The sequence below is a fragment of the Lolium perenne genome, chromosome 5 (genome assembly GCF_019359855.2).
Source record: "Lolium perenne isolate Kyuss_39 chromosome 5, Kyuss_2.0, whole genome shotgun sequence".
NCBI classification, from domain to species: Eukaryota; Viridiplantae; Streptophyta; class Magnoliopsida; order Poales; family Poaceae; genus Lolium; species Lolium perenne.
In genome coordinates this window covers 168,910,431-168,922,900 of record NC_067248.2, presented here as the reverse complement: position 1 = coordinate 168,922,900, position 12,470 = coordinate 168,910,431, and positions in this window count along the sequence as shown.

The window sequence follows — 12,470 nt, the reverse complement described above, 5'->3', positions numbered from 1 at the left end:
CATCATTATTGGAGGATCGAACACCGGAGCCGTGGATTCTGCTTTGGAAAAAGCACCGTCAGAACGCAATATTTCGGAAGATCAACTCTGGAAGGAAATTATACCAAAAATCCTATTTTTCAAGATGACGGAGGAAGCCAGAAGGAGGAGCCAGGAGGAGCCAGGGTGGGCCCACACCCTAGGGCGGCGCGGCCCAGGCCCTGGCCGCGCCGCCATGTGGTGTGGAGGGCCCACGGCCCCTTTCGCCTCCTTTTCTTCGCCAAACCCTTCGTCCCGAAGACCTAAGCCACAGAGGGTACCTCGCGAAGAGTTACAGCCGCCTCTGCGGGGCGGAGAACACCAGAGAGAAAAGAGCTCTCCGGCGGGCAGGAATCCGCCGGGGAAATTCCCTCCGGGAGGGGGAAATCGACGCCATCGTCACCGTCATCGAGCTGGACATCATCGCCATCACCATCATCATCATCTCCACCATCATCACCGTCGTCATCACCGCTGGACACCGTCACCGCCATAGCAATTTGGGTTTGATCTTGATTGTTTGATAGGGGAAACTCTCCCGGTATCGATTTCTACTTGTTGTTGATGCTATTGAGTGAAACCATTGAACTAAGTTTATGTTCAGATTGTTATTCATCATCATATCACCTCTGATCATGTTCCGTATGATGTCTCGTGAGTAGTTCGTTTAGTTCTTGAGGACATGGGTGAAGTCTAAATGTTAGTAGTGAACTATGGATGAGTAATATTCAATGGTGTGATATTTAAGTTGTGGTGTTATTCTTCTAGTGGTGTCATGTGAACGTCGACTACATGACACTTCACCATTTATGGGCCTAGGGGAATGCATCTTGTATTCATTTGCCAATTGCGGGGTTGCCGGAGTGACAGAAACCTAAACCCCCGTTGGTATATCGATGCAGGAGGGATCGCAGGATCTCAGAGTTTAAGGCTGTGGTTAGATTTATTTCTTAATTACTTTCTTGTAGTTGCGGATGCTTGCAAGGGGTATAATCACAAGTATGTATTAGTCCTAGGAAGGGCGGTACATTAGCATAGGTTCACCCACACAACACTTATCACAACAATGAAGATTATTTAGCCGTATGTAGCGAAAGCACTAGACTAAAATCCCGTGTGTCCTCGAGAACGTTTGGTCATTATAAGTAAACAAACCGGCTTGTCCTTTGTGCTAAAAAGGATTGGGCCACTCGCTGCAATTATTACTCTCGCACTTTACATACTCGTACTTTATTCAACTGTTACATCAAACCCCCCGAATACTTGTACGCGAGCATTTACAAGTGAATCCTTCATCGAAACTGCTTGTCAACACCTTCTGCTCCTCGTTGGGATCGACATTCTTACTTATCGAAGATACTACGATACACCCCCTATACTTGTGGGTCATCAAGACTATTTTCTGGCGCCGTTGCCGGGGAGTGAAGCGCTATTGGTAAGTGGAATTGGTAAGGAAAACCTTACTTGTTGTGCTGATTTTATTTCTGCCTGCTGCTATAAGTCATTATGGAGAGATCTTCTCTTCAATTTTTATTTGGGAAATCTACTACTACTGCAATGGTAGTGGATGAGGCGCCAGTGAGGAAGTAATACCATATAAAATACCTATGAAAATTATTGAACGTGTTATGGATAACCGCTATGAAGGGGATGGAACTGTCCACCCCGGTGATCATTTACTGTTTTTGCATGAATTATGCGGTTTATTCAAATGTGCAGGTATTGCAATGGATGAAGTGAGGAAGAAACTATTCTCTTTATCGCTGTCTGGTAAAGCGGCGCATTGGTATAAATTATTGGATAATGGGGATTCTCTTGAATGGAATGATATTGTGCCCCGGTTTTATTCTAAGTTCTATCCTCCAAGTGAAATTCATAAGGATCGGAATCGCATATATAATTTTTGGCCTCATGATGGAGAGAGTATTGCCCAAGCTTGGGGAGATTGAAGTCTTTAATGCTCAAATGCCCCATTCATGAGCTTCCTGGTAATGTTATTATTGATAATTTCTATGCAAGACTTTCTTTTCAAGACAAGACCTTTGGATACTTCTTGTTCTGGATCATTTACACGCAACAAAGAAGAGTTTAAAAGGGACCTTCTTGATCGAATCCAAGAAAATACGAAGGATGGGAGAACAACAAAGATCGAGAATCGTATAATTTATGATTATAAATGCATTGAAGCTTTTATGGATCTTGATAAATTTCGTAATATGAGTGCTACATATGGTCTTGATTCTCAAGTTGCTGTAAATCTTTTTAAAGCTTTTGCCTCTCATTATGAATTGCCAAAGAAGAACTTTGATAAGTATCATGAACCATATAAAGATAAAATTGATTCATCTATTAATAAATGTGTTGTAGTTGAAACTGGATCATGTTATTCCTGAGGTTTATATTGAAAAAACTCCTTTCCCTGCTAAAATGAAGGAGTACTCTGTTATAAATAGTGCGGTTCATAAAAGTGAAAAGAAACCTGTAGAACCTGAAGAACAAATAAAAGTTGAACTGCTGTTGCAATAATTAAAGATCTTGTGACTGAAAATGTAGAGGATGGTCATATTATTTTCTGTGAAGATGCTTCACATATTGTTTCACATCCTAATAAACCCAAACAAGCTAGTGTTCCTATGCTATCTGTTAGAATTGGTGATCATTGCTATTATGGATTATGTGATATTGGTGCAAGTGTTAGTGCTATTCCGTATGAGCTTTACACGGAGATTATGCACGAAATTGATTCTTGTGAACTTGAAGATATTGATGTGGTTATTCAGCTGGCTAATAGAGAAACTATTTCTCCAATTGGTATTGTTCGAGATGTGGAAGTTTTATGCGGTAAGATTAAATATCCTGCTGACTTTTTGGTACTTGGTTCTGCTGCTAGTGATTATTGTCCTATTATTTTTGGTAGACCTTTTCTAAATACTTGTGGAGCTATTATAGATTGCAAGAAAGAGAAAATTTTGACTAAATTTGCTGGTGAATCTTATGAGTTTAACTTCTCTAAATTTACTAAAACTCCTTATAAAGCTGATTTGCCTAGTAATGATATTAAAATGGAGCAATGTGCATCTATTGTTCTTGTTCCTAATAATCCTTTGCAGCAACATTTGGAGGATAGCGAGAGCGAAATTTTTAGGAAAGAAAGAGATGAGCTTGAGGAAATTTTTCTTCGCCAGCCTATTCTCAAGCATGATTTACCGGTGGAAGATTTGGGTACAACACCGCCACCAAAGGAAGATCCTGTTTTTGATTTAAAACCTTTACCTGATAATCTTAAATATGCTCATATTGATGATAAGAAAATATATCCTGTTATTATTAGTTCTAAGCTTTCAGAGATTGAGGAAGAAAGGTTATTGGAAATATTGAAGAAGCATCGAGGCGCTATTGGCTACACTCTTGATGATTTGAAGGGGATTTCTCCTTCTATTTGCCAACATGCTATTAATATGGAAGATGATGCAAAGCCTGTTGTTGAACCTCAGCGTCGTCTAATTCCAAAGATGAAAGAAGTGGTAAGGAATGAGGTACTACGACTCCTTGAAGCTGGTATTATATATCCTATTGCTGATAGTAGATGGGTTAGTCCTGTGCACTGTGTTCCCAAGAAAGGAGGTATGACTGTTGTGCCTAATGATAATGATGAGCTCATTCCTCAAAGAGTAGTTGTAGGGTATAGAATGTGCATTGATTTTCGAAAAGTTAATAAAGTTACTAAAAAAGATCATTACCCTTTACCCTTTATTGATCAAATGCTAGAAAGATTATCTAAAAATACTCATTTTTGCTTTCTTGATGGTTATTCTGGGTTTTCACAAATTGTCTTGTTAAAGCTAAAGATCAAGAGAAAACCACTTTTACCTGTCCCTATGGAACTTATGCTTATAGACGCATGCCTTTTGGTTTATGTAATGCTCCTGCTACTTTTCAAAGATGCATGTCTGCTATTTTTCATGGTTTTTGTGAAAGTATTGTAGAGGTATTCATGGATGATTTTTCCGTCTATGGGAATTCTTTTGATAGCTGCTTGCGAAACCTTGATAAAGTTTTGCAGAGATGTGAAGAAACTAACCTTGTTCTTAATTGGGAGAAATGCCACTTTATGGTTAATGAAGGAATTGTATTGGGACATAAAATTTCTGAGAGAGGTATTGAAGTTGATAGAGCTAAAGTTGAAGCAATCGAGAAGATGCCTTATCCGAGGGATGTTAAAGGTATTCGTAGTGTTCTTGGTCATGCTGGGTTTTATAGGAGATTTATTAAAGATTTCTCTAAGATTTCAAAGCCTCTTACTAATTTTCTTCAAAAAGATATACCATTTGTTTTTGATGATGATTGTAAGGAAGCGTTTGAAACTCTTAAGAAAGCCTTAACAACTGCTCCTATAGTTGAACCCCCTGATTGGAATTTACCCTTTGAAATTATGTGTGATGCTAGTGATTTTGCTGTAGGCGCTGTTCTTGGACAGCGAGTAGATAAAAAACTGAATGTTATTCATTATGCTAGTAAAACTCTTGATGCTGCTCAAAGAAATTATGCTACAACTGAAAAGGAATTATTAGCTGTAGTTTTTGCTTGTGATAAATTTAGATCTTATATTGTTGATTCAAAAGTTACTATTCATACTGATCATGCTGCAATTAGATACCTAATGACAAAGAAAGATGCTAAGCCGAGACTTATTAGATGGGTACTTCTGTTGCAAGAATTTGATTTACATATTGTAGATAGGAAAGGTGCTGATAATCCTGTTGCTGATAATTTGTCTAGATTGGAAAATATTGCTTATGATCCTGTTCCTGTTAATGATAGTTTTCCAAATGAACAATTGGCTGTAATAAAGGTGAGCTCGCGAGACAGTCCTTGGTATGCTGATTATGCTAACTTTATTGTTTCCAAGTACTTGCCTCCAACCTTTTCAGTTCAGCAAAGGAGGAAATTCTTTTATGATTTGAGGCATTATTTCTGGGATGACCCACACTTATATAAAGAAGGAGTGGATGGTATTATGCGAAGATGTGTTCCTGAATATGAACAACAGGAGATATTGAGTAAATGTCATGGTAGTGCTTATGGAGGACATCACGCCGGAGAAAGAACCGCGCAAAAGGTTCTACAATCAGGTTTTTATTGGCCAACTCTCTTCAAAGATGCGAGAAAGTTTATTTTATCTTGTGATGAATGCCAAAGGGTTGGTAATATCTCCAGACGCAATGAAATGCCTATGAATTATACTCTTGTTATTGAACCGTTTGATTGTTGGGGATTTGACTTCATGGGACCTTTTCCGTCTTCAGAAGGTAACACTCATATACTTGTTACTGTTGATTATGTTACTAAATGGGTGGAGGCTATACCTACAATAAGTGCTGATGGTGAGACCTCTTTAAGAATGCTCTTAGATATTATTTTTCCTAGATTTGGAGTACCTAGATATATTATGACTGATGGAGGTTCTCATTTTATTCATGGAGGTTTTAGAAAAACTCTTGCTAGGTATGGTATTAATCATAGAATTGCTTCTGCTTATCATCCTCAAACTAGTGGTCAAGTAGAATTATCAAATAGAGAGATTAAATCTATTTTGGGAAAGACCGTTAATAAAACTAGAAAGAATTGGGCTAGTAAATTGAAGGATGCACTTTGGGCTTATAGAACTGCTTATAAAAATCCCATGGGAATGTCACCTTATAAAATGGTTTATGGGAAAGCTTGTCATTTACCTTTAGAACTAGAGCACAAAGCTTATTGGGCTGTTAGAGAATTAAATAAAGATCCTAAACTTGCCGGTGATAAGAGGTTGTTGCAATTGAGTTCCCTAGATGAATGGAGAAGTGAAGCTTATGAAAATGCTAAACTCTTTAAAGAGAAAGTTAAAAAATGGCATGATAGGAGGATTATCAAAAGAGAATTTAATATTGGGGATAAAGTCCTATTGTATCGGTCTCGTCACAGCATTCTTTGTGGAAATTACTCTCGAAATGGGAAGGACCACATGTTGTCGAGGAGGTGTATCGTTCAGGAGCAATCAAAATTAGCTCTCTCCAAGGCAATGCTACGCAAGTGGTGAATGGACAAAGACTCAAGCATTATATCTCAGGTGATTCCTATAATGTTGATGTCGATATTATTCAAGTGGAGACACCGGAAGATTTCATCAAAGGGCAAATTGACAGTCCGCGTAACTCGACTTTGAATAGGTAACGATCGGGTAATGAAAAGTACGCAATTTACCTTCCGAACTATATTTTTGCTGTTTTTGGAAAATATGAGAAATTACGAGTTCGAAACGGAGTGGAAAGGACGCACGAGGGGGTGCCACCATAGGCGGCGCGGCCTGACTGGGCCCGCGCCGGCCTATGGTTTGGCCGCCCGTCGCTCCTTTCCGACTGCGGTTCGATCTGGTATTTTCCTTATTTCGCGAAAATATTTTCTATATAATCCCCCGGACCCTGGAGGTCCGTATATTGTGTTTTCGACGTGTTTTGTTTCGAGCTGTTTACGCCGGGATTTGTTTCGGATCTAGAGTCATCATGTCTTCGTCGGAAACTCCGAAGGACGGCTCCGGCAAGGATGTTGGCAACTTGTACATGGAGGAGCTGAAGATGCACCCCAAGGAGTTGCTGCTCGTTGAAGGAGAAGCTGCAGGTCAAGGATGTCCAGGGTCCTAAAGGAGAAGGAAGCCTGGAAGACAGGATGGAGAAGTTAGAACAAGAGGTTTTCAAGTACAAGAAGATGGCTGAGCGTGAGGTGGATATCTTCCACGGGATTGTGTCTGAACTCATTGCTTGAACATGAGAAGGAAAGCGCAAAGCTTTGGAGCGACATCCTCTCGCTTCACGACACCACCAACAAGCTCCAAGCACAACTCTATGATTTTCAGAATCAGAACTGTGAGTATGAAAACAGGTTTAAATACATAAGCCGTGCTGCTAGTTTCAGGATCCCCGAGACCAAGACGTCGTTTCTTGATGGAGGGCCTCTTCCTTGGAAGTTTGATGACGGGAGTTCATCACCACCATCGCCGCAGGAGTAATTCATCATCGGTATTGGCATCCCCTTGGTTTGTTCCAAGCTTGGGGGAGTGCCGCGGTATCACATTATCACTACCTTTTACTTTTATTGTCAAGTAGTGTCATATCATGAGTAGGGAAGTTATCATATAAGATGGGTTGCGTTTGGAAGTATCTCTCCTTTAGTTGGTTGTCTATGTATCCCTTGGTGTGAGTTATCGTTATGGAATATTAATGAGAAGACTTATCATTTACATATTGCACATCTTATTTTAGTTTGCAATCTTTACTATATGATTCACCTTGTTGTTAGTATTGGTATCACTTTGGGAGCATTGAATAAATCTATTTGGTTTTGGCAAACTTAGCATGGGTCAATAGCAACAACACTTTAAGGTTTAAATAGAAAAGAGAAATACATGTAGATGTTTCATTGTCTTTCTTGTTAGCTCATAGCTTATTATTCTGAAGATTAAAATTGTTTGTGCTTACAAGGAAGATGCATGATTGTTTCTATCACATGTATATTTGTTTGTTTCCCTCGACTCTTATGCTTGCTAATTAACCTTGCTAGCCAAAGACCTGTACTGAGAGGGAATACTTCTCGTGCATCCAAACCTTAACCCAAACCTATGTCATTTGTGTCCACCATACCTACCTACTACATGGTATTTTCTGCCATTCCAAGTAAATACTTCATGTGCTACCTTTAAACAATTCAAAACTTAGTATCTCTTATTTGTGTCAATGTTTTATAGCTCATGAGGAAGTATGTGGTGTTTTATCTTTCAATCTTGTTGGGCAACTTTCACCAATGGACTAGTGGCTTCATCCGCTTATCCAATAAATTTGCAAAAAGAGCTGGCAATGGGATTCCCAGTCCCAAATTAATCAAACTAAATAGACACTCCTCCATGGTATGTGATTGATGGACGGCACCCGAAGGATTCGGTTAGCCATGGCTTGTGTAAGCAAAGGTTGGGGGGAGTGTCATTATCATAATAAAGCTAAAATAAAAAGGCACTCCTTCATGGTATGAGATTGTTGGCGGGCACCCGAGGATTCGGTTAGCCATGGTTTGTGAAAGAAAGGTTGGAAGGAGTGCCACACAAAATGAAAATAATATGGGAGCCGCTCTTAGGAGGTTGTCTGGCAAGGGGGTTAGAGTACCCGCTACCAGTCGTTGACAACAACAAACACCCCTCAAAATGTTACTTTTATTCTCTTTATATGATTGCAAAACTGAAAAAGCTCTAGCACATGATTTAATCCCTGTTTCCCTCTGCGAAGGGCCTGTCTTTTACTTTATGTTGAGTCAGTAAACCTATTTCCCTCCATCTCAAGCAAGCATTTGAGTAGTTGTGATCAAACCATAATATTGTGATTTGCTACATCATGTCTTTTATTCTTCCTTGTTTAGTACAAGTTTTATCTGAATGAATATAGCTTTGCAAGTTATCAATGACCATGAGAAGACCATTATGATTGAGTATGCAAGTTGTGCCTTATAAATGAGAGCGCTGCTCAATAAGATAAATATAATCTGTTAGTTGTTCTCTGACCAAGAACGAAGTTTGCCATCACCAATCATGATTTCTCATGCACCTTTACTTGTGATTACCCTATACTTGTTTCAATATGAGTTATAAGAGGTTGTCTACTATAATGTCCTGTGTGAATGAATATGATGCTTCTTGTCCGTATTTTATTTATCGACTCTTCACTCCATAAACATGTGGTCATGTCTATCGAGCTCAGTTTCGCTTGGGGACAAGCGAAGTCTAAGCTTGGGGGGAGTTGATACGTCCAATTTGCATCACTATTTTATATCATAATTTGCTGTTATTCATTGATATATTTCATATTGGGACACATTACTTATGTTATTTCATCTATTTTGCATGTTTCATCATTATTGGAGGATCGAACACCGGAGCCAGGATTCTGCTGGAAAAAGCACCGTCAGAACGCAATATTTTGGAAGATCAACTACGGAAGGAAATTATACCAAAAATCCTATTTTTCAAGATGACGGAGGAAGCCGAAGGAGGAGCCGGGAGGAGCCAGGGTGGGCCCACACCCTAGGGCGGCGCGGCCAGGCCCTGGCCGCGCCGCCATGTGGTGTGGAGGGCCCACGGCCCCTTTCGCCTCCTTTTCTTCGCCAAACCCTTCGTCCCGAAGACCTAAGCCACAGAGGGTACCTCGCGAAGAGTTACAGCCGCCTCTGCGGGGCGGAGAACACCAGAGAGACAAGAGCTCTCCGGCGGGCAGGAATCCGCCGGGGAAATTCCCTCCGGGAGGGGAAAATCGACGCCATCGTCACCGTCATCGAGCTGGACATCATCGCCATCACCATCATCATCATCTCCACCATCATCACCGTCGTCATCACCGCTGGACACCGTCACCGCCATAGCAATTTGGGTTTGATCTTGATTGTTTGATAGGGGAAACTCTCCCGGTATCGATTTCTACTTGTTGTTGATGCTATTGAGTGAAACCATTGAACTAAGTTTATGTTCAGATTGTTATTCATCATCATATCACCTCTGATCATGTTCCGTATGATGTCTCGTGAGTAGTTCGTTTAGTTCTTGAGGACATGGGTGAAGTCTAAATGTTAGTAGTGAACTATGGATGAGTAATATTCAATGGTGTGATATTTAAGTTGTGGTGTTATTCTTCTAGTGGTGTCATGTGAACGTCGACTACATGACACTTCACCATTTATGGGCCTAGGGGAATGCATCTTGTATTCGTTTGCCAATTGCGGGGTTGCCGGAGTGACAGAAACCTAAACCCCCGTTGGTATATCGATGCAGGAGGGATCGCAGGATCTCAGAGTTTAAGGCTGTGGTTAGATTTATTTCTTAATTACTTTCTTGTAGTTGCGGATGCTTGCAAGGGGTATAATCACAAGTATGTATTAGTCCTAGGAAGGGCGGTACATTAGCATAGGTTCACCCACACAACACTTATCACAACAATGAAGATTATTTAGCCGTATGTAGCGAAAGCACTAGACTAAAATCCCGTGTGTCCTCGAGAACGTTTGGTCATTATAAGTAAACAAACCGGCTTGTCCTTTGTGCTAAAAAGGATTGGGCCACTCGCTGCAATTATTACTCTCGCACTTTACATACTCGTACTTTATTCAACTGTTACATCAAACCCCCCTGAATACTTGTCTGCGAGCATTTACAGTGAATCCTTCATCGAAACTGCTTGTCAACACCTTCTGCTCCTCGTTGGGATCGACATTCTTACTTATCGAAGATACTACGATACACCCCCTATACTTGTGGGTCATCAAGATGCCGACGACATATGTCGTGTACAAGGGGAGGGTTCCTGGAGTCTACGACGACTGGGAGGACTGTCGGACACAGGTGCACCGTTTCAGCGGCAACAGCTACAAGGGATACCCCACTAGGGTGGAGGCGGAAGGAAGATACGCCCGTTATGTAGCGGGAGAGATGAGGGACATGAGGAGGAACCGGATGAAGACCATGGCCTTCGTGATGATGGTCATCATGACCATGTTGGTCATGTTCTATGTGATTGTAGTTTAGGTTAGGACCTACATTGTGAGGTGTATGACGATACTTGTGACGACTATGTACCGAGACTTCTAACTTTGTGAAACTTCGTCGTTCGGTGTTGCATATGCACATGTGTTGTATGAATCAACGAGACTTGCGTATTTGTGTATTGATACCGAAATGAAACTTGGCTCTCTATGTGCTTCTCATATTGCATGTACTGCTGTCTAAATGTGAACTGTTATATACTGCTATATAAATATGCAAATATGAATTGTAATATGCTGGAAAAAGCGCGAAAATTGAATTTTCAAATATTACTGCCGGCGCACCTCAATGCCCTTCTGCCGGCGCACATCGCACGCGCCAGTGCTGGCAGCCCTACTGCCGGCGCAGAGGCACGTGCGCCGGTGGAACAAGCCCGTTGCCGGCGAAGTAATGCTGGTGCGCCGGCAGTAGATGAACTTCCGCCGGCGCACAGGGTGGTGCGCCGGCAGTAGCCACTTATCACCGGCCCGTTCGCACCGGCGGGCTAGGGTGCGCCGGTGGTAGACCAAATAGGTGCGCCGGCAATAGGCCTTTTCCTTGTAGTGATTGTCACGTGATCCTTAGAAGTATCCAGGTCTGATATATGTAAAAATTTACGGTTGTTCTAGAACTGTTAAGTTGGCTACTTAAGAGCTCTTGGCAGTTAATTTTGAACTTGTTTTGGACTTTTATATAGTATCTGTGCGATAAACAGGCCATCTCATGTTCTCAGGTTGTGGCAGGAACATGCAGAACTCGCTGAAAAAGGCATGTGTGATGACAATCAATACAGGTAAGGCACTAGCAAGATGCCTGAATATGAAACTGCACAAGATTTGGAATAGTTTACTACCAACTTGTATCTGCAAAGAGAAGAACACTCAGTACTTCATTTCAAACTACAACGGAAGGGTACAAAGGAATTTGTTGACACGAGTACTTCATTTCAAACTACAATGGAAGGGTACAAAGGAATTTGTTGGATCTGGTTTGTTTACAGATACCCATCGACAGCATTGCCTGGGACTCCCAGTACTCTTGCTTCACCATCTCGGCCCCTCTACAGACCTGCACCTCCAGTAATCTTTACACCTGATGAGGCCATAAATGCAAATTCAGAGTTAGAGAAATGTCGTTACCTTTCTAGAAATTTTGTTGCGCATAGATGATGAGCCTGATTTGGCTCGAGTTAAATGCCACTCACATTCCGAAAATCAAAAAACACTTGAGCTATATTCTCAGTAATTGGAAGAGATGGTTCCGGGAAAAAAGAAGATTAAGCAAAGATTACATGAGAGCTATCTAGCATTTGAAGATGCAGTGATACAAGACCTAGAAGCAAATTTTGAAGAAATTTGGAGCTCGAGTTCATTATAGAGAAATTGATCAGATTTTCACTTGCAGCCTTTAATGTAGTCATCTCCTTAGCTGCGGTCTTAACTTACATATTTGTTAAGTTGTGATTCATGAGTGACATGTAAATAATGTTGAATTCATAATAATTTTGTAATGTATATTTAGTTTATTTCATAATGTCTGGAGTTGAGATTGAATCCTGCAGTTATATTGCAATCCTAGCTTGCTACTCTTGTGCTGCAAAACTTTGATCTTACAACTCATCCTTCTCGTGCTTTTATTTCTTGCACTCACCATTGAAAAAGCAGTATTTTTTTAATCTCCGTCTTCAAAAATCAAGACGCCCAGTGCTGGATTGATTGACTACATAGACCAGAAAAATCAAGAAGACCAGTTCTGCAAATACCACATGTAACAAGCAACCAATACGAGCAAACACAATGACATGAAGATCAGAGGAGATAACCACACAAAAAATCATGAGGTCTTTTCTTCGAACCAAAGA